General features: G+C 37.5%; 1 pseudogene; it reads left to right on the forward strand.

Annotated features, from left to right (window-relative positions):
* Window positions 1-359: 359 nt before the first annotated feature.
* LOC118651652 lies at window positions 360-1,249 on the forward strand (annotated as a pseudogene).
* The last annotated feature ends 21,862 nt before the right edge of the window (window positions 1,250-23,111 follow it).

A 23,111-nucleotide genomic window follows, 5' to 3' on the forward strand; every position in this document is an offset into this window, starting at 1 on the left:
GCTTTCCTTGCCTTACATTGTTATACTACATTTTGATTTCTATAATTATGTTGATACCAAAATTTAATAGAATATTGTGATTTGTTTCTCTTTTTATCCTGTACAAGACTAGAATGTTTCACACCACCAACTTTTGCTGAAGTGAATTGACAAGATTATTTCAAGAATAAATCAAGTATATATGTGGGTCTATATTTATAGGTCTATAAATAAATGTAGCATATATTTGTATATACAGATCCTATATAAACATCAACTGACAGACACAGCCATTTCAGTACATAGAGACAGCACCAGGGCAAGTACGAGCCAATTGGGCACTGGGTGACCTTGTGCTTGCTGAGGAAAAGTAATTAAACATGGGCAAGAGAGATCCTATGAAGCCAAGAGACAAAATGTCATTGTATGCTTTCTTTGTGCACACTTGCTCGGAGGAACACAAGAAAACATACCCAGATGCTTCAGTCAACTTCTCAGAGATTTCTAAGAAGTGCTCAGAGAGGTGGAAGACCATATCTGCTAAGGAGAAAGGAAAATTTGAAGAGATGGCAAAGGTGGACAAGGCCCGTTATAAGAGAGAAGTGAAAACTTATATCCCTCCTAAAGGGAAAACAAAAAGGAAATTACAGGGTCCCAATGTAACAAAGATGCCTCCTTCAGCCTTTTGTTTGTTTGTTTTGATCTGAGTATTGCCCAAAAGTCAAAGGAGAGCATCCCAGCCTATCCACTGGTGACATTTCAAAGAATCTAGGAGAGATGTGGAATAACCCTGCTGCAGATGACAAGCAGCCTTATGAAAAGAAGGCTGCTAAGCTGAAGGAGAAATATGAAAAGGATACTACTGCATACCAAGTTAAAGGAAAGTCTGATGTGGCCAAAAAGGGAGATGTCAAGGTTGAAAAAAGCAAGAAAAAGAAGAAAGAGGAGCCCTAACCGGTTTGGCTCAGTGTATAGAGCATTGGCCTGCGGACTGAAAGGTCCCAGGTTCGATTCCGGTCAAGGGCATATACCTTGGTTGTGGGTACATCCCCAGTAGGAGGTGTGCGGGAGGCAGCTGATCGATGTTTCTCTCTCATCGATGTTTCTAGCTCTCTATCCCTCTCCCTTCCTCTCTGTAAAAAATCAATAAAATATATTTAAAAAGAAGAAGGAAGAGGAGGAAGATGAAAAGGATGAGGACAAAGATGAAGAAGATTATGAAGATGAAGGTGAAGAAGATTATGAAGATGAAGGTGATGATGATAAATAAGTTGGTTGCAGTGCAGTTATTTCTTGTCTATAAAGCATTTAACCCCCCTTCTCCCCAACACAATTCACACTTTTTCTTTTTTTTCAGAGAGGAAGGGAAAGGGAGAGAGAGATAGAAACATCAATGATGAGAGAGCATCACTGATTGGCTGCCTCTTGCACAATCCCTACTGGTTCGAACCCACAATCTGCGCATGTGCCCTAGACCAGAATCGAACCCGGGAACCTGCAGGCCGACACTCTGTCCACTGAGCCAAACCAAATAGGGCAACTCACTCCTTTTAAAGAAAAAAATTGAAATGTGAAAAAAAAAAGTTTACTGACATATGTAAAAACAAAATGCACCTTCAGCAAAATTTTCTATAGCATTTTTACTACTTTTCTCCATAGTTATTGATCTGTACAATGAACTAGTGATACTAGAGAATAAAACCTTGGAAACCATGCTAGAAGGGTGTTAATATTGAATAACTTCAAATATATGACATTATAAAAAAGATTAAACTATAGGGAAAAAAAGAATGTTGCCCTAGTTCATGGTCGGCAAACTTCAGCTTGCAAGCCACATGTGGCTCTTTGGCCCCTTGAGTGTGGCTCTTCCTAAGCCTTAGGAGTACCCTAATTAAGTTAATAACAATGTACCTACCTATATAGTTTAAGTTTAAAAAATTTGGCTCTCAAAAGAAATTTCAATCATTGTACTGTTGATATTTGGCTCTGTTGACTAATGAGTTTGCCGACCACTGCCCTACCTGGTTTGGGTAGAGTATCAGCCTGTGGACTGAAGGGTCCCGGGTTTGATTCCAGTCAAGGGCACATGCCTGGGTTGTGGGCTCTGTCCCCAGTGTAAGGCATGAAGGAGGCAACTGATCAATGATTCTCTCTCATCATTGATGTTTCTATCTCTCTCTCCCTCTCACTTCCTCTCTGAAATCAATAAAAAATATATTTTTAAAAAAGAATGTTGACCAGTTTCAGGGTTTATGGATGGGGTATGAAGTTTGACTGCAAAAGGGATATGGGACCACTTTGGGGATGATGAATGTGTTCTAAATTTTAGCTATAGTGGTGATTGCATGACCTGGGATATTTACCAAAACTCACTGACTTTATTTTCAAATGTGTGCTTAATAGTATGTAACTTATACTTCAATAAAGTTATTTTAAAACATATATTATTCTAAATATATATCCCCAAGTTTAAGCCTGGTCCCTGAACACCAAATGTTTTTGTATGTTGATATAGCTCTTGACAAGTTGATGAAGAAATTATAATGCTTATGAGGAAAGATGATATCAAGTAACTTTTATATTATGTAGAAAAAGAATCCATAGGCTCATAAATAAAATACTAAATATTTGATGGAAGTTGGAAATCTTATATAACATTTATTCATTTTTACTGAAAACCCATATTCTTGAGACATGACAAAAACTTCAGCATGACTTAAAGGGAGAAAATAGAAAGATACAACAATCATCACAGCATCTACATATGGGGAATTAGGTACAAGATAAAAAAGAGTGGTGCTGGAAATATTAATACATCAAGAAACTTTTTTTTCCTCAAATAAAATGGGAAGAGCGGAAACCAGGAAAGAAAAAAAAAAAAGGCTGGTGGCCAAGACACTAGAAAATTGATCACTGGAATTTAAATTACCCTAAAATTAACTTTAACACTGCATTCCCAAAATTAATGATGAAAGAACATACATTTGAGGTTGCATATGGACAGAACAGTTAAACAGTAGGACAATTATAAAATTGGCACACAGGAAATGACTTCAGGATATTAGAAATGGAAATAGACAAGGGGAAGAAGCTCTGGGGCTCCAAGAAACAAAGGTCAGACATTATGCAGTAATATTCTAATATTAGTCTGCTGATAAAATTCTATTTTCAAATCTCATTACCAAAGAACTCCATAGTACATCCACTTTCTGTTGTCTAGAATTTCATTACAGTGAATGTTCTATTCCCAGTCAATGGATCTTGGTAAGCAAAATCCTCTCTAGTTTAAGCAAGTTACTGTGACTTATGAATAAAAAAATAAAATCTTCAAAATCAGCTACTTGCTTTTAAGGAAATACAGTGGGGCCTTGAATTACGATTTTAATTCATTCTGTGAGGGAGCTCGTAACTCAAATTACTCGTATGTCAAATCAATTTTCACCATTACAATGAATTGAATGCTGGACTGATGTTGTGGCGTTCACTGTGACGTTTGCTGCGCCAACTAGCAGTGGGGTATCTGAAGCTGGCTCGTAACCCAAATTTTAGCTCGCAACTCAAAGCAAAAAATCGGCTGAGAAACCGTTCGTATCTCAAAAAACTCGTTAGTCGGGACACTCGTAAGTCAAGGCCCCACTGTATTAAATATGCACCTCACCCTTGCTTAGTCACAAAATCTTGTGTGTGTGCTTTGCATGTGTTGGAAGATTGGGTGTATTTTCCTGAGTTAGTCATGAGACGAAGAAGTCTAGAGTTTGAAGTCAATTATTTATTAGTACTGCTGCTAAAGGGTCCACCTCTCTTGTCCCTCCTTGCCCATTCCCCCATTTCATTCTGTAACTTCTCAAAATATCTAATACCAAAATGCAACAGTGTAAAGACCCAACTCTTTTCTTCAGTTGAAGTTTAATTACTTTAAACTTTAGTGTCATATTAACTTTGTTAACCCACTTCCACTAGGTCTAAGAGAGAATCAAGAATAAAGGAGAGAAAGGCTTGCTATGGTAGAGCTTGGACTTGGAACCATAGATCTGGTTCAGGTTCCACTGACTCCTGGACAATTCGTAGAAATACATACCCCATGTGTTTTCAGCACCCTGGGCATGTGTTAAGTTTCATTCACTATAATGTTTATCTCTTTATTTATCCTCCCCCATCTCAAGACTGTAAATTCTTCTAAGGCAATGATTATCTTTGTTATCATTGAATCATTCCTATCCAGGAGACTGAAATAAATGACAGTAAACATGTCATTTCACCTCTTTGAGTTTCATTTTCCCATCTGTAAATTTTTGGGGAAAAAAAAATGACTTTTTGTGGTGCTCTTGTGAGGTCTGAGTGGATATACAAACATAATGAAAAATTCATCATAAGGTAGAAAGTTACATAGCATCTCTTTATTACTTCTAATTATTCAACTCTTAAAACAACTTACTCTATAGCAGATCAGTTCATGTTACAACAAATACCAATGTACTAAATCTATGTACAAGAAAATAATTTCAAGTTCTTTTTGTCAATCTATGTATTCAGATTAGTTAAGCAGATAAATCCAGAAAAAGAAATTATAGAATTTGGTTGATCCTTTCAAATTAGTAGTAACAAAAATTGCCTGGCAGCTAGATTTTTTTAAAATGGCATTTATGTGTAGCTCCACTCTTCCAAAAGCCAGGGATAGAAAAAGCCAAATATGAAATACATATCCCAAAGGAAACTACCAGGTTTTTTTTTCCCTAAAGACACATAGCGAGGTGTCAATTATCTTGCACAAGTGTTGCATGTAAATACAGTCATCAATTTATTCATCTAGTCTTCCTACAGTTCATCCATTCAAACAACATTAAATATTCATTCAATAAATAATGCATTCTACAAATATATTTTGAGCATCTACTAGATGCAAGTTGCCAGTGAAGACAATGACAAGTAAAACATACTCTGTGCCTTAAAAGCACTAAGAAGTACTTGGGGGGGGGGGGGCAGGAAGGGTACGTTCATGAATTTGTGTGCACAGAGCCATGCTATTTATTTCAGTATTTAATATGTGTGCTACATATATTGCTATAGAGAATTTTTGGATATTTATTATAATGCCTTATTTGCAAATACAGTATTTTACTCTAACAAGAACATTAAAAAAATTCTTAATATGGACCTTCAATGTCACTTGGAAAGTTACTCCTGGCTCAAAATACCTTCCTTAGGGAGGTATTTCCAAGGAAATGCTATCTTTGGGACTAGTTGTCTGTATTAAAGCATTGCAGTGAAAGGTCATTGCTCAAGGTCAATCCATGACCTACAGATTACTGAGTTCCTGCCTTAACCCAGCTCTCTTGCTTGAAACAAATGACAATGACAGATTAAATAGTAATAGATAAAAATAATGAGACAAAATTGGGTTCAGAAGTTAAGTTTCATGTATCAGTGGTGGATCAATTATAAAACAAAAATAGTGGACCTTAAATTTCAACTTCATAAACTCCTGGACAGAAGGTAAGTGGTAGAAAAGGGAAACTGAGTTTTAGGGGTACAATGAGGATTAAAATATCTCCATATAAGAGAGGGGACAAGACCCAAACTACTTAAAACCAGGACTCACGTGAGACTCTCCTGCTCATGAGGAGGCTGACCATTTGTCAACCTGGAGCAGTTACCTTACTGGAAACTCTGCACTTCAGGATAAAGGGTGACAAAGGCAGCCTCACAACCAGCAACTAAGTCAAGCCAGTTCCTAGCTCTGTGACTGGATTCCCAATGTTTACAGTATCATGATGGAAAACAAGTAAAGTATCGTTATAAAACTGTTTATGGACTAGCGCCTTGGGGAGAAGATTGAAAGCAACCAAAAACTTGTCTAAAATAGAAGGGACAGAGGAAAATTTTTAAATCCAATCTCACACTAGGTACAAAAATAAATTTCAGAAGGCCCAAAAGGCCTAGATGAAAAGGAAAAACTAAAACTTCAAAAACAAAATGGAGAATACCTCAGTAAATTCATGGTAGTTTTGCACGACAATAAATAAGTGAAACTGGTTGAGGTCAGAATATAGTTTAAAAGTTGTACCAAGAGATCTTGAAAATATATTGGGTAATAAGAGCTGTCTAGATGTTTCCAACATTTTTGGCTGGAGCAACAGAAAAATAATGTGTAAAACACTGAGTTTGAGAAGATTAGAGAGGGAGCAGGCTAGAGAAAAAATATTAGGAGTTATCTTTAGGCAAATTAGAATTACAATTCCTATTAGACTTTCAAGTAGAGGTGTGAAATAGAAACTTGACTATATGAGTCTGAGCTTTGGGGAGAAATCACATCTGGAAATAAAAATTTGAACTTTGGAAGCTTATGGATATTACTTAAAGCCATGGAAGTAGATGAAATTGCTTAGGGAGTAAGAGTGGGTAGGGAAGATATGCTGAAGAACTAAACCGTAAAGAATCTCATCAATTAGAGACTGGGTAAAGTAGAAAGAACCAGCACAGGAGACTTAGAATGAGTTGTTAGGAAGACCCAAGGAACCCAAGGAGATCTTGTTCTAGAAACTGACTGAATAATATCAGAGGAAGGGGGAAGGGTAGGGGCTTGACTATATCAGAAATTTCTGAGAAGTCAAGGATGTAAGAACTTAGACTTGGCCATGGGTTTGACAATATGGAGAAGAGACTGTGAGTGGCCATGGCAAGTTGCAGTGGAGTGAAGGAGATGCAACTCTGGCTGGAATGGAAGAGAAGAAAGGAAACGAGGAAGCTGAAGCAGTAGGTATAGCTACCTTCCTCAAGTAGTTTTCCTGTAAAAAGAGAGCAGAGAAATGAGTAGACAGCTGAAAGCAAAGAGCAGGAAGAACTTTTTCTCAAAATGGCATTTTTAGTCTAATAGAAATATGTCGTCAGAGAGAAAGAAGCCGATGATACAGAGAGAAAGTAAAATTATACGAGTTAAATAAGCAAAAAGGGAATAAGATCTAGTCCACAGGAGGGGCATTTGGCCTTCTGTAGGAGAACACTTCTCCTATTGTAGCACATATGCTTTAGATCAATAGTCCAACTTTGTAGAGAGTTATCTATTTTATTCTCAGGTTTGGGTTTTTGGGTTCTCTTTTTAGTTGTAAGATAATGAGATGCCCTGTTGAGTCTTACAGTATGTGTATCTCCATAAGGAGCCCCACATATGTGGAAATTACACATTCACCCCACGCACCTAAAGTAAGTGTGTGGCTCTTGTTTGCAATACTTAAAGCAGGCAATCCTAGGGGAATCATCCAAGCTTTCAATAAAGGATTTCTTCAAATTGATCGCTCCAGAAACTACAAAAAAAAAAAAAAGTCACACACAACTCATAGTTCTTTAAGCAGAGTAATCTCAGCTAAACCAAAATTTGATGCAATGTTTAGAGGCTTGAGAAGATGTCCCAAGGTGGGCGGGGGGCGGGGAAATGGAAGGAAATGTCACAGAGTGCATGAAACTGAATTTGCAGCCAACACTAATGAGAACTCTTTTAATTTTTTATTTTGGAAAATCTTGAACTTTTCATATATGAACACAATGTAAGGCCCCTATACTATAGTGAGTTGATTTTAAAAGTATTTCTGAGTTTCCAGTTCTGTATTTTTTCATCTATTTTTATGTGATATATATATTTATTCAGACTCATGGCTATAGTTTTAAATAAATAACATATTTTGAGGTCATTACTAGAATAGCATACTCTTGCTTTTACTTTCACTTGAAATAACATAACAGTTTTCTAACAGTCCATATTGAAGTGATTGGAAAATTACTAAATGTTATAAAAACACCTTATCCAGAACTCTGAAGAAACATTAAATTTTGAAAAATAATATATGCTACATTGCCTTGAAGTTTTAGACTATCTGAGATTTTATTTCAAAGTCAAAAGTTTAACAGTTGCCAATAATGATATGCAATTCAACATCTATCATTTTTCCCCTCAGAATTACTAAGGTTTAATTTAAGCAGCTTCAAATAATTAAAATTTTCTCTCTACACATAACACTCTAACCAAGCCTGGAATTAATAAAGGTGCTTGATGTTCTCGTTATATTTTTACTTCTGTATATCACTGAATTAGTCAGCTGGGGCTATCATAACTAAATACCATAGACTGGGTGGTACAAGCAACAGGAATATATTTCTCACAATTCTGGAGGCTGGGAAGCCCAAGATCAAGATGACAGCTGATTCAGTTCCTGATGAGAACTCTCTTTCTGGCTTACAGATAGCTGCCTCCTTGCTGTATCCTCAGGTGGCAAATATAGAAAAAGGGTGAGATGGGGAGGGAGGGAGAGGGGCTAAGGGGTGCAGAAGGAAAGGGAGAGAAAGGAAAAGAAGAAGAGAAAGAAAAAGAGATCTAGTCTCTTTTTCTTTTCTTACAGTCCCATCCTTCATGACCACAGCTAACCCAAATTACCTCCCAAAGCCCCCACCGACCCACCAAATATCATTACTTGAGGAGGTAGGGCTTCAACATATGGATTTTGAGGGAACACAAACATTCAATCCATAAAACTCAACTTCTCATTTAATTAAGCAGAACAAAATATTGTGTCATTTCTAAGACATGTGAGCTGTCAGAGAGTACTTTGTCAAGAGCCTTCACATTGTGGCCATTTCTATGCACTTCTGTCCAAGAGCCAAACTAAGCAACCATGAGCACAGTATGAGGGCTTCTTCATAAAAACCATGGTCCTCACTGGGCCCCTAACCAAAACATTTAACATCAGGCCAGGTACTTCAGGACACATTGGAAGAATATTTTATATGAGTGCTTCAAAAAGCCTACTGCCTAGCTGAGTGTGTGTGTGTGTAGGGGGGCGGGGGTTGTATGTTCCTTTAATTTAGCCTTCAGATGGGCAGTAAATGAACCCAAAGACTAAAGTTTACTGAGCTGATAATTCAAGTAGTTACTTTTTTTTTTCCATTGAGCAGAAAGGAAATAATTTTATCATGTGCAAAACACAAGGGTTGGTTTAAGATCTTAAGAAATAAATTTGACCCGCAAATGGCTGACTTTCTTGTCATCTTTTAAAAAAATAGTTCCTTATCCTTGGAGATCTAAACCACAATATTGGTTTAGATCATTTTCCATAGGCCCACCGTCTTCAGATTAAACAGAAGTGAAGTAAAATAGATTTTAAACATTAATGCCTCCAAGCAATGTCAGGGCAGAACAAATAACTAGAAGGCAAATCCAGATTTCACACACTGTTCTGGAAAAGACTCCCAAAGAGCAGTTCAGCAAGGGCTGCCTCTCTGCGCCCTGTGTTGTTTTCATTGTCTTTATGCTTATGTTTAGATGGAATAACTAAAGAATGCAATGCATGCTTTTGCCGGATGATTAAAAAATGAGAGACTTTATATGCGAAAACACTCCCATAAATATAGATAGAGAAAGATGCTCTTAACGAAAAAGAATGAATATGTGGAAAAGAATAAGAACAACAACAAATAAAAGAGGACACGACTAGATTAGCTTGTACTGGTGCATTAATGGAAGCTAAAGTTATTTTCACATATCGTCACACCAAATCACATCTCTATTTGTCTCCCTGTCACTCTCTCCATGTTGACAAGTCAGCCTTGACTGACATTATTAACCCTGGAATGGCTAAGCATTCTTGAACTAGGGTGTGAGAACAAAAGAAGCTGAAACTGTTCAGAGCTATAAATGAAGAGTTCAGTCTATCAATGTACTTTCCCTAATCTAAGTGTAATGTCTGAGGTACACATTTGCTATGAAAATGAAAGAAATCTATGCCTCTAAAAAGTTTTCTAATTTAGAAAATTAGAGGCAATGTTTACAGAGTGGAGTCTATCTATATCTGAAAGGATACTGAAAAGGCCTCCATATGTTCTTTCAAGTTTCTTTCCATTGAGCACCACATTTCTAAAGGCCCAGCTGCAGACTGGAGGCTCACCCAACATTTAGGAGCACTTATTGGAACTCTATGCTGCTCGATGCTGAGGAAATTTTTCTTGAGGGACTAGGCTGCTGTACCATAGGTGCCAGTAATTTCAAAGAGAAGCCAAATTAGCTTGTCAGGCTGAACAATGAAGAAGTGGTGACACCTATGGGGAAAGGGCGGAGGGAGGTCGAAAACAAAATATTGGTTTTTCAGCTGCAGTAGGCACTCAAGATATGGTGAAATGTATTAAAGTCAATGTTCAGAAAGAATTCCCTTTAGAAATAAAGAAGATTCCATTCATATTTATGGAATTTTCTGACCAACAAAGTGATCCAACAGTGGAAAGAGCTAGAAGAGGATGATATGAAAACTCCTTCTAATATATTTCTAAGAGGATAGAAGCTTTCTGTCTGGAAGCTTGTGATTCAACTACCTAATAGCAGATGGTTGAACCAGACTATTTCTAATATATATATTTATTTGTATAAGAAGGTCTGGCTATGGGAAAGATGGAGTAGGCACACTCCATCTTCTCTCTCTCTCTCTCAGAATGCAACTATAATATAACAACTGGAACAGCTGTTTGAGGGCTCTACAAAGGGAAGAATAGCAGGTATATTGGGAAAGAAGACAAGAGTTCAAAGTACCACCAAGCTTGTAATGAGTTTATACTTTTGTTAAATCCCTCAACCAGAATTCAGGTTAGCCAGAAACCCTGAAGTGGAAAAACTATGGCGTGTCCTGCTACACAGAAGTAGTAAGAGGAAAAGTCTTCTATTCTTTATTCCCCCTGTAGATTTGGATGTCCAAGACCATTTTCAAATGTTACTCTGTGGCTGGTAGGAACAAGTTGGCTAGAGTCAGTAGCCTGAGCCCTGGCTTGGTAATTAGTCAGATTTAGTTTAAAATGGTAGCTTTGCCACTCAAAAGTTCAGTAACCTTGATAATTACATAATCTCTCTGAGATTCCATTTCCTCGTCAGCACAACAATAATACATTATAGGGCTGATATGCAAATCATACCTCTGTGTTGCTAAAGGTTTTATCTGGAGGAAAATTCAATGTTTCTGAATTCATGTATAAAATGGAATACAAGTTATTTTATAACTTCCCAATTCAAGGTGTCATTTATGTCATTTCTTCAATCAAATGTCATGGGCTAAAGTTTTCAGGAAAATGTACAGATATAATTCTCACTCATGTTACTCTAAGGTTAATTCTCTAGTTTCTTTTCCTGTGCCCACACAATAAGGTCAAATACACAAGTTCCTTTGATTAAAATCTCTGGTTGCCCTTGGCATTTAGGTTGCCCTAGACATTTTGGTTGCCTCAAAATTCTCAAGCAGATTTAATTCTGCTTCTAGTCAAGATGGCAGAATAGGTAAACTCTGTGCTCACCTCCTCCAAAAATCACATCAAAATTACAATTAAAGTATAGAACAACCATTATTGATAACCACATGAAGATGGTGGACAGAAAAGGAGCCACATACTAAACCCAACAAGCTCAGGGGAGGCCTGCATGGTGGGCCTTGCAAACTCAGAGACCTAAAGTAATGACATAGGATGGTCTGAAATTAAAATTTTCTAACTAGCTCTGGCCAGTGTGTCTCAGTTGGTTGGAGTGTCAAATCCTGTGCACTAAAAGGTCATGGGTTTGATTCCTCAAAAGACACATACCTACGTTCCAGGTTCCATCCACTGTCAAGTTGTGTACAGGAGGCAACCGATCAATATATCTCTCTCACATCAATGTTTCTCTCTCTCCCATCCTCCCTCTCTAAAATTAAATTTTTTTCCCTGTATTGATTAAGATATTACAAATGTGTCCTTATCCCCCCAATGTCCTCTTATCCCCCCAATCCTGCCCTCACCCTCACCCCCTGTTGTAAACATCCATCGCTTATGCTTATATGCATGCATACAAGTCCTTTGGTTGATCTCTCCCCCTCACCCACACCCTCTCCTACCTTCCCTCTGAGTTTTGAGCATCTGATCGACGCTTCTCTGTCTCTACATCTGTTTTTGTTCATCGGTTTACGTTGTTCATTATAATCCACAAATGAGTGAGAGCATGTGATATTTATCTTTCTCTGACTGACTTATTTCACTTAACATAATGCTCTCCAGCTCCATCCATGCTGTTGCAAATGGTAGGAGTCCCTTCCTTTTTATATTAGCATAGTATTCCATTGTGTAGATGTGCCAATGTTCATAGCAGCACAAATTACAATAGCTAAGATTTCGAATCAGCCTAAGTGCCCATCAGCAGATGAATGGAATAAAATTAAATTTTTAAAAATTAAAAATTTTCTAACTAAAAGTGAGTCATAGCTAGTAGTCATGTCCTAGGCCAGTATCTTCCATGACAAAGGTCAATCTTTATCTTAACTGAGCCTGTTTTAACTGAGCCTATCTATTGTCTTTTTGCATCTACAATAGCATACCTTTGCAATGTCAGAGTATTCTCCTTTTCCAGATTCCTCATAGCACAATCTCCTGTTAGAGCAGGAGACCACAGAATCCCTCATTGTTATTGTTATCATGTTAACTGTTAACTATACTAAACCCACAAATGTAAAAGTATGTATTTTACTTTTTATCCAATCCCAGATTCCCCCACTTTACTTTCTCCTGCCCCCCTAAACTATCACTAATTTAATGCAATCTCTTGTGCCTCCTCCTTTGATTGGAATGTATAAAATAAGGTGCAAAACTGCCATTCTCTGGAGTATTTTCTCAGTCTTTTGAGACTATACTTCCCGGCAACTGTCTTCAGTTTGGCTCAAATAAACTCATAAAAATTCTCTACAGGTTTAAATGTTTCTTTGACAAGACTACCTGAACAGAATTCCTAAAACTAAGGATATAAAGAGCCACCATATCAAAGACAGTATAAGGGACGGAGACACAAAACAGGCAGGTCCCACACTCAGAGTGTGGCAATTAAAAATCTGGAAGGATTACTTGGCTGCAGAGGTCCCCCCGAGGAGTAGGTGGCCCCAGTCTCACACCAGTGAGACCGGCGCACCAGTACCAGGAATAGGAGTCTCCATAACATCTGGCTCTGAAAATTAGCAGGGATTATACTCAACAAGGACAAGGGGCTACTGGAGACTGAGGCGAACATCTTAAGGGGCCAATACACAGACTCACTCACAAATTCACTAACTCTAGGCTCCAGCACAGGGACAGCTGCTTAAACAGCACCAGGGACATACAGGGAGGAACTAAATTGACTAGTTTTAGGGTGAGGCTGGAGAGACAAGGGTCAACGCAGCTCTCTTTGGGGATGGAAGTGCTGGCAGGTGCTATTGTTCACTTCCCACCACTGAGCAAACCCAGTGCAGATAGATATCAAATCTGTGCTATCCATTACCTTGGCTAAAACCGTTCAGCCTGGTGATTCCCTGAGACACTGCCCCACCAACTCACCGGCTGGGTCCAAGGCTCTTCCAGCAAGTCCTCCACACAAATAGCCTGTCTCAGCTCTCACTGAAGATTTCCCCCAAATCTCTCAGGGTCCAAAAATCCAAAACAAGCATCAGCCCACCTCAGCATGCCTTGTCACTCTTGCTAAGAGACTCTGAGCTCAGCACAAGGGATAGCAGGTCTCAGTTTGCATTGTAACTCCCATCAGGTGGCCCTAAGCCTGGCATAAGCAGTGGGCCTGGATCTTAACTTCAACTAAGCAACCACAAGCCTAGCACCAGCAGCAGCTGACCTTGACCTGCACCAGAGTACCTGCCAAGAGGCTCCAGAAGCAACATATTCAGTGACCATTTTCAGACCAAAGTGTAGCACCACAAACCAGCTCCACAAATGACACACCTGAAGGGCAGACTCAGCTGAAATCAGAGCCCAACTGAAGCAACTCCCACCCTGTGGTCAGCACCCACACAACAGATCATCCTGTGTAGTCATGGTCAGCCCTCACAGCCAGTCATCCTAAGGATCAACCCACCCACTGATGTGCCAACAGCAATTAGGCTCAACTGCAACAGAAGAACACACACAACCCACACAGGGGACACTCCTAAAGCACCCAGCTCAGATGAACAGGGAGACTGTGCCACTATGCCCCACAGGACACCTTCTGTATAAGGCCACTCCGTCAAGACTGGGAGACATAGTAGATCTACCTAATACATAGAAACAAATACAGAGAAGCAGCCAAAATGAGGAGACAAAGAAACTTGCCCTAAAAGAAAAAAAAATACAGGACAAAAGTTTAAAAAAAGAACTAAAGGAAATGAAGATGAGCAATCTACCAAATACTGAGTTCAAAACATTGGTTATAGTGAACTTAAGAAAAGAATAGATGAACTCAATGAGAACTTCAACAAAGAGATAGAAACATAAAAATAGAGATAGAAAACATAAAAAGGGTCATTCAGAAATGAAGAACATATTAGAGGAAAGTAATAACAGATTAGATAAACAGAAGATCAAATAAGTGATCTGGAAAACAAAGTAGCAGAACACACCCAATCAGATCAGCAAAAATAAAAAGGAATTTTTGAAAAGAGGATATTTTAAGAATTTTAAGGAACTTCTGAGACAATAGCAAGTGTACCAACATTATCATCATAGGGGTACTAGAGGGAGAAGAGAGAAAAGGATTGAAACTCTACTTGAAGAATGAATGACTGAAACCTTCCCTAATCTGGTGAAGGAAACAGACATACAAGTCCAGGAAGCAGAGTCCCAAACAAGATGAACCCAAAGATGCTCTCACCAAGATATATAAAATGCCAAAGGTTAAAGATAAAGGGAGAATATTAAAAGCAGCAAGAGAAAAGCAGTTAAGTTACACACAAAGGTGCTCCCATAAAACTTTCAACTGATTTCTCAACAGAAACTTTGCAGGCCAGAAGGGATTGGCATAAAATATTCAGAATTTCTCATGTAAAAATATATTAATATCCTAAATAACTTGTTCATTTCCTTTACAAAAAAAAATGCTGTTAAATTTTCCTTCATAATGTTTCAAAGGAATGATTGCTCAAATTGTCACTTCAAAGGGTAATACCATTCTATAATTTCTTGATTTTTAGTTTTAGAATATATAAATGTATAAGAAATGTTTCTTTCCTAGTAAAACCTAACTAAATAGTTAGTCCCTATTTAAAGGCGAGCTCAAGAGCATATACATGCAAAGATCAGGCAAAATCTCTCATAATCAGGTTGTGAACGTCTTAAAAAAAAGAGGGGGGGGGCACATTTCTTATATTTTTTCTACCTTGCTTAGCATATTCAGCACAATTGGGCTGTCAGATGATCACAACCAATTCTAATTCCCAGGTAGTCAAAGCCTGGGCATTCTACAAATTCAGTAGAATAGGGTAAAAATTCAAAAGGTAACCCTGTGAGTTTTAAAGTATCTTTTTTTTTTCATGATAAAGCAAATTAGTATTCTATAGAAAGCACTATATAAAAGTTCACTTCTTTTTTTGTGACTCATTCAGGAGTAGTCTAGGTCAGTGATGGTGAACCTCATTTTTTGGGTTGATTTTTCTTTGTTAAATGGCATTTAAATATATAAAATAAATATCAAAAATATACATCTGTGTTTTACCATGGTTGCCAATATCAAAAAATTTCTATATGTGACACGGCACCAGAGTTAAGTTAGGGTTTTTCAAAATGCTGACACGCTGAGCTCAAAAGGTTTTCCATCACTGGTCTAGGTAGACCCAAGAGAAAAATGTTATTTAATATAACAAAAGCCCTTTTTATCAGTAGTTAAATAAACCTCTTCAGAACCACAAGTGATTATCTTATTAATTTGTTTTCCTTCTTTTTTGTCTCACATAATTATTTTCAACTTTCTATATCAGCCTATTATCTTTTTTATAATTTAAAAGATAACAGTGGTTTTCCATGAATGCATTTAAAACCTAGCAATCCCCTCTCTTAGGGAGGAAGACAAAACAACTTAAGGATTAAGCCAATTTTGTCTTTCTTTGAATGAATCCTTTTTTAAAAAAGGAAATGTCTATCATCTCTCCACCACATATTTCTTTCTACCATCTCCAATATGGTTCCTCATGAAGGATCATGAGGAGACTCACACCCTGAATATTTATGACTTTCATACAATATACTGTATAAGGACGCCCTAGATGACTAAGTGAAAACTATACTGGTGCCACTTGTATCTTTAGTCATACGTACATAGCTCAAGGAACATGATCAGCAGTACTGGCCCAATGAAGATTTAGTTTCAGATTGTGTCACCATATATGCATGGTATCTTGACAGAACATCAATCAACTCCGTGTATGACATTGGTTTGGGAATTTATAAACATATAAATATATTCTTTCAGACCAATTTTTTTCACAGATCCATAGCCTTAAATGATCAACTGAGATGATCATTTAAAAAATGTCATGTGCATACAGAAATGATATGACCAAAAAACTTCTGTTTCACTGATTCATACATGAAGGAAAGTTTTACTTTACTCCAGTCTTAGTACTTGGATTTATCATACATGGTCACAGATGACTATCATTCAACTATTGCTGGATCTAGTTTCTCTTGGAAAATAATGGTCATATTCTTAACCTTGTGTGCTATTGTTTTAAGCAAGGCTACACATTCATGCTTAAAGACTTTCAAGAAAATTAAGAAACTTACAAGGAACATTATAGGAATCATAGAGCCCATAAGAATTCATTATAGGAATCATGGAGCCCATAAGAATTAATCTCTTAAGAGATTAATCTTCTGATTTCAGCTCACTCCATTGTAAGCACACAACCAAGACTACTTAGCAATAATTTGGGGCATGGTGACATTAAATTTTAATGTGTCACTAGAAGATAAAGGAAATGTCAACATTCAAAGCCACCTAATACCTCACAGCTCTATGTACCAGGAAAATGAAAAACACTTTTGTGATTTGCATATTTTAGCAAGCATCTCTCTATATCTCAAATAACAGTTTTTTTTATTCTTTTGTACTTTATAGCTGTTACAGAATAGAGAAAACTATCACACTCTTCTCCCCAGTCACCTCAAATATACCCTGTAGGTTGAATTAAGTTTTTATCTTAATTGGCTAAGAAAACATAAACTTCTCAGAAGTGAATTGGGCCCTGGTCAGTGTGGCTCAGCTGGTTGAGTGCTGTCCCATGCATGAATAGGTCACCTGTTGGATTTCCAGTCAGGGCACATGCCCAGGTTGTGGGCTCAATCCCCAGTAGGGGGCATACGGGAGGCAATGGATCAATGTTTCTCACATCAATGTTTCTCTCTCTCTCTCTCTCTCTCTGTCTCCCTCTCCCATCTTCTCTCTCTAAAGTCAATAAAAAACATATTTTTAAATAAGCGAATTGGGCACACAGAGCAGAAAGAGAGACCTCAGAGGGGCCTTCCCTAGCTACTGGTTCAACAGAAAGCAAGGCTGCTAGGGATACAGTACACATAGCATAAACTATACAATGAGAATAATATTATCTACATTAAGGAATTATGAAGATTAAATGAGAAAAACCTATTAATAACAGAGTCATCTTAGACTTAGCACTCTCAACCCCTATACATAATCACACAAACTCAGTTGTATTTCCTCAAATGTTCTTACTTCTCTTCACCTGCAGTGACCCTTGCATGATCCAAGAAAACCCCCAATTTTGCTGTGGCACCATCTTATCTAATCAGGGTTTGTATCATTCTGGGAGACTAATGATCAAACACTTCCATTAAAGGAAAGGTTGGCAAACTTTGGGCACTCTTGAATCTTGAACCAAACTTGGAATCAGCAAGTTCACATTTTTATCTGGAGGAAAAAATTTGGAGTCCTCACTAGGGTCCCTTAACCACAACTCTGCCTCCTGATCTTCAGCCTTCTAGAAAGCCCACATACATTTTTGCAATTCAATTGAAAAATATTTCTTAGGAATAAGGTATATGTTTAGTGCTGGGACACCAATAATTATCAGCAGAGATATGTCTCTGTTCAGGAGTTTGATAATCAAATAGTAACACAGTTAATTTATTATGTAGCTACAAAGAGTGAGAAGTAACATGAATGAAAATCATAGTGAGAAAATGGTGTGTGTGTGTGTGTCAAAGAGTTAAAGTAGAGGTGATGAAGAATCTAAGAAATTTTGGGAAGGATCAGTTTAAGTTAAAGAAGCAAAAAAAGAGGGATAGGAATATATCTGGGAAGGCCCTGAACCAGAAAGAGGTGCTATCGGGGAAGTGCAGTGTAATTCTTGGTGGAGACCAGTCAGAGGTAGGGCAGACAAGTGCTTGCTGGCCACATTAAGGATTCTGAGATTTTTCCTGAGGGCACTAAGAAATGACTGAAGGATTTTAAGCAAAGGAATGACAAAGATCTCATTTATGGTAAGATATAAGTACCATGAAGTGCACTGAGGTTGCAATATGGAGAGTACACTGCAGAGGGCACAAATTTGGAAGCATGGAGACCACTTAACATGCTCTTGTGCCAATCCAGTTGAGAAATGGTAACCACTTGGATTCGGGTACTGACCATGCAGATGGAGGGAATGGACAGATTAGCGATGGGTAATAGGGAGAGAGAGAAATCAAGGCAATTTTCAAATTTCTGAGGATCTAACAATCTTTATAACTATATGAGATGGATAATGTTATATACAACCTATTTATAATGTTATATATAGAGATTTGTGCATTTGACAAATATTTCTGGAGCTCCCAGAACAGTGATTTACAGTGATAGTGACTTGACTTGGAATACTGTTTCTGTCTCTTATTAAGGGTGTGACCTTGAGCAAGGTTGTTAACCATAATAAGTATGAGGATCCTCAAACACTGTCCTGAACCAGCTCTGAGATTGCTGAGATTCCAGAGGTTGTGTAAAACTGGTGGAATCCACATGGCGGAGGTGGATCCTGCTCCTTAGACATCTGATCATGCACCATTGTCATAGAGAGCAGCATCAAATCCCATTCCTCTCACTGAGTCACCAGAGTACTGTGTCACCTGAAAGTGAACCGGCATTTCAGAAGGGTCTTCCTGAGCTAACAAATGCCGAGAACGTGCCAACTGGCTGCTTCTCTCCAGGGGTAAAGGTTGTTACAGCAGAGTTTACAGATGTTGGTATCTGCAGGGTAACAGATGAGGTGAAACAGAGTGGGCCTAGTGTAGGAATTCTAGCATTCCAATGTCATCTTATTCACTTTTCAAAATTACAAATGGACACTTAGTCTCAAGGCCAGAAATGCAATATTTGATGGAGACCATGGGTAATTAAAAAGAACATGCCTGAATGAGCATATCAGCAGATATTCATTTCTGGCTGGTGCTTTTAAAAAGAATCCAGAAATGAGAATTTTTTTTTATGAGAACTCTCCAAATATTTAAATGCTGGATCAATTTTTTTAAAAAATAAAGTGATATGTGAGTCAAATAAAACCCATCTGAAGGCCAGGTGTAGTCCCTTGGCCTCCAGTTTGGAATCTCTGGTTTCCACTCCCTCACCTGGTCCCCTCTGGATCAAGTAACTGGGGATGAGTGCGCAGGATGGAATTTAGACTGTGATAGTAGAGCAGTGTGATGCTAACACAGAACTCTGCCTCCCCGAATGAGCAATGTTCCAATCAGATGAAGTGACACAGAACATAAATGTAGGAAAAGGAATGGACATTTGAAACTGAAGGGAAGATACTAGTAATTCAATCACTTTATAATGAATTACAAGTTTCTGAAAAGGAAGCATGTCTGCCTTTTGTATGTACTCTGACTTTAGCACCATTTAAGGATGTCAGATTCTTAAAGATTTAAAATCATCGAATTCCATTTCTTTGATCTGCAAAATGGAACTCTTTGTAAAAAATCAAAGCAATATTCTTACACATTAAAAAATGCTCTCAACAATGTTTCTTCTATTCAGTTTAAGGATGAGCAAATGCTGCTGGAATAAAAATAAGTCTGATACTCATGTATGTCTATGAAGAATAACCAGCAACTTCTCTCTGTCCAAGTTTCCTTAACTGATTCTGAAAGGTTTGTTGTAAAGATGAAACTCATAGCATTTCTCCTAAAATCGGTGTTCAAGGAACAGAAGTCACCATATGTATCATCACAAGTTAGTGCTGCAAGTTTGAGGTCTATGTTGAGAAAGAGAGATACATAATGTTCAATATATACCTGGCAATGAGATCATTTATATTCTTGTTTTCCAGTCCAAGAGGCCTTGGAGCAAAAGAAAGGTAAGGGAGACATTAGGAGAGAAGGCATGACCTTTGCAAGAGCAGAGAAGACGGATGTAAATGGGAGTGAAGAACATGCAGAGGAGTAAAAGGGAGGAGCCTAAAATGAGCTACCATGAGGAATTTCTCACCAAGAGCACCTTCAGATTTCAGGTATGAAGTCGCATGTCAGTGACCCACAGAAAAGGTCAAATATGGTGTATTTCAATATTATGCTGTTTAGTGGCCCATACCATAGGCCCTCTCCCCAGCATCAGAGAGGTACTAGAAAGCATTTAGCACCAGATGGCACCTACAGCTTTTCTTTTCCATGTCAATAAAACAGGCTGTGACAGAACAAATTACACTAATTTACAGAGATGACTTTACTTTCTCTAGTTCCAATGTGGTTGAAGATGGTTTACCTCAATTATTCTGTTCTCCAACCCAACTCCTCAAATGCACAAACCCGATTATGAATAGAGGCAGGCATTCTACTTCTGAATAATTTAAATTCAAATCTGCTCAGCAAATGCTTTGAGCATTATCTATGTACAAAGCTCTGGGGGATACATCAGGGAACAAAACCTTAAAAATATCACCTGAATACATCTTCAGAACATTTCACCCCAAAGCTACAGAATATACATTCTCCTCAAATGCACATGGGACATTTTCAAAGACAGACCACATATTGAGACACAGGCGAAGTCTCTTCAAATTCAAGAAGATAGAAATTATATCAAGCATCGTCTCAGATCACAATGGCATAAGTTAGAAATCAACTAAAATAAAAACAATGAAAAAATATCAAATACTTGGAGGCTAAATAGCATGCTATTAAACAATCACTGGGTTACCAAACAGACCAAAGAAGAAATAAAAAGCATCCTGGAAACAAATGACAAGAAAACACAACAATCCAAAATCTATGGGACACAATGAAAGCAGTCCTGATAGGGAAGTTTATAGCTCGACAGGCCTACCTCAAAAAAACAAGAAAAAATGGTAATAAATTATCTAACCTTGCAACTTAAATAATTAGAAAGAGAGCAACAAGAAAATCCCAGAGTAACCAGAAGGAGGGAAATAATAAAGATAAGACCAAAAGTAAATGACATAGAGACCAAAAAATAATAATAATAATACAAAAGATTGATGAAACCAAGAGCTGGTTCCTGGAAAGGACAAACAAGATTGATGAGCCTCTAGCCAGGCTCACCAAGAAATAAAGAGAGAGGACCCAAATAAACAAAATCATAAATGAATGAGGAGAAGTAACAATCAACCCCACAGACATACAAAGGATTATAAAAAAATACTACGAACAATTCTACTCCAAAAAAACTGGACTAACTCGATGAAATGGACATATTCCTAGAAAAATACAAGCTTCCAAAACTCAATCAGGAAGAATCAAAGAACCTGAATAGGCAGAAAGTACTGATGAAACTAAAACAGTAATCAAAAAGCTTCCAGCAAACAAAAGCCCTGGAATGGGTGGCTTCATGGGGGAGTTTTACCAAACATTCAAAGAAGAACTAAAACCTATCCTTCTCAGACTATTCCAAAAAATTCAAGAGGAGGGCACACTTCCAAGCTCTTTCTATGAAGCCAGCATTACCCTAATCCCAAAACCAGATAAAGACACTACAAAAAAAAAAAGAAGAAGTGAATTACAGGCCAATATCCCTGATGAACACAGATGCCAAAATCCTCAACAAAATTCTAGCAAACCGGATCCAGCATTACATTAGAAAGATCATACATATGACCAAGTGGGATTTATTCCAGGGATGCAAGGATGGTACAATATCTGAAAATCAATAAATGTGATACACCACAAACAAATTAAAAGACAAAAATCACATAATTATATCAATTGAGGCAGAAAGGCATTTGACAAAATCCAACACCCTTTACTGATAAAAAACTCTCAGCAAAGTGGGAATAGAGGGATCATACCTCAACATAATGAAAGCCCTATATGACAAACCTACAGCCAACATCATGCTCAATGGGCAAAAACTAAATCTGTTTCCCCTAAGAACAGGAACAAGATAGGGATGCCCTCTTTCACCACTCCTGTTCGACACAGTACTGGAAATGCTAGCCATCGTGATCAGACAAGAAGAAGAAATGAAAGGCATCCAAATTGGAAAAGAAGAAGTAAATTTTTCATTATTCACAGATGACATTATATTATACATCAAAAACCCTAAAGACTCCATCAAAAAAACTACTAGACTTAATAAATGAATTTGGCATATAGCAGGATACAAAATCAACACTCAGAAATCTATGGCTTTTTTTATTCACCAATAATCAACTCACAGAAAGAGAAACTAAAAAAACAATCCCATTTACCATTGCAACAAAAAAATTAAGATACCTAGGAATAAGTTTAACCAAGGAGGTAAAGAACCTGTACTCAGAAAATTATAGGACATTGAAAAAAAGAGATAGAGGAAGATATAAACAAATAGAAGAATATACCCTGTTCATGGATTGATAGAATCAACATCATTAAAATGTCCATACTACCCAAAGCAATCTACATATTCAATGCAATCCCCATTAAAATACCAACAGCATATTTCAAAGACCTAGAACAAACTCTCCAAAAATTCATCTGGAGTAAAAAAAAAGACCCTGAATAGCTGCAACAATCTTCAGAAAGAAGAACAATGTTGGAGGGATCACAATACCAGATATCAAGCTATATTACAAAGCCATTGTTCTCAAAACTGCCTGGTACTAGCACAAGCACAGACATATAGACCAATGGAACAGAACAGAGAACCCAAAGATTGACTCAAGCCATTATGCTCAATTAATATTTGACAAAGGAGGTAAGAGCATACAATGGAGTCAAGACAGTCTCTTTAATAAATGGTGTTGGAAAAACTGGACAGATACTTGCAAAAAAAAATAAAACTAGAACACCAACTTACACCATACACAAAAATAAAATCAAAATGGATAAAGGGCTTAAACATAAGATAAGAAACCATAAAAAGC

Source organism: Myotis myotis, unplaced genomic scaffold, assembly GCF_014108235.1.
Source record: "Myotis myotis isolate mMyoMyo1 unplaced genomic scaffold, mMyoMyo1.p scaffold_m19_p_3, whole genome shotgun sequence".
NCBI classification, from domain to species: Eukaryota; Metazoa; Chordata; class Mammalia; order Chiroptera; family Vespertilionidae; genus Myotis; species Myotis myotis.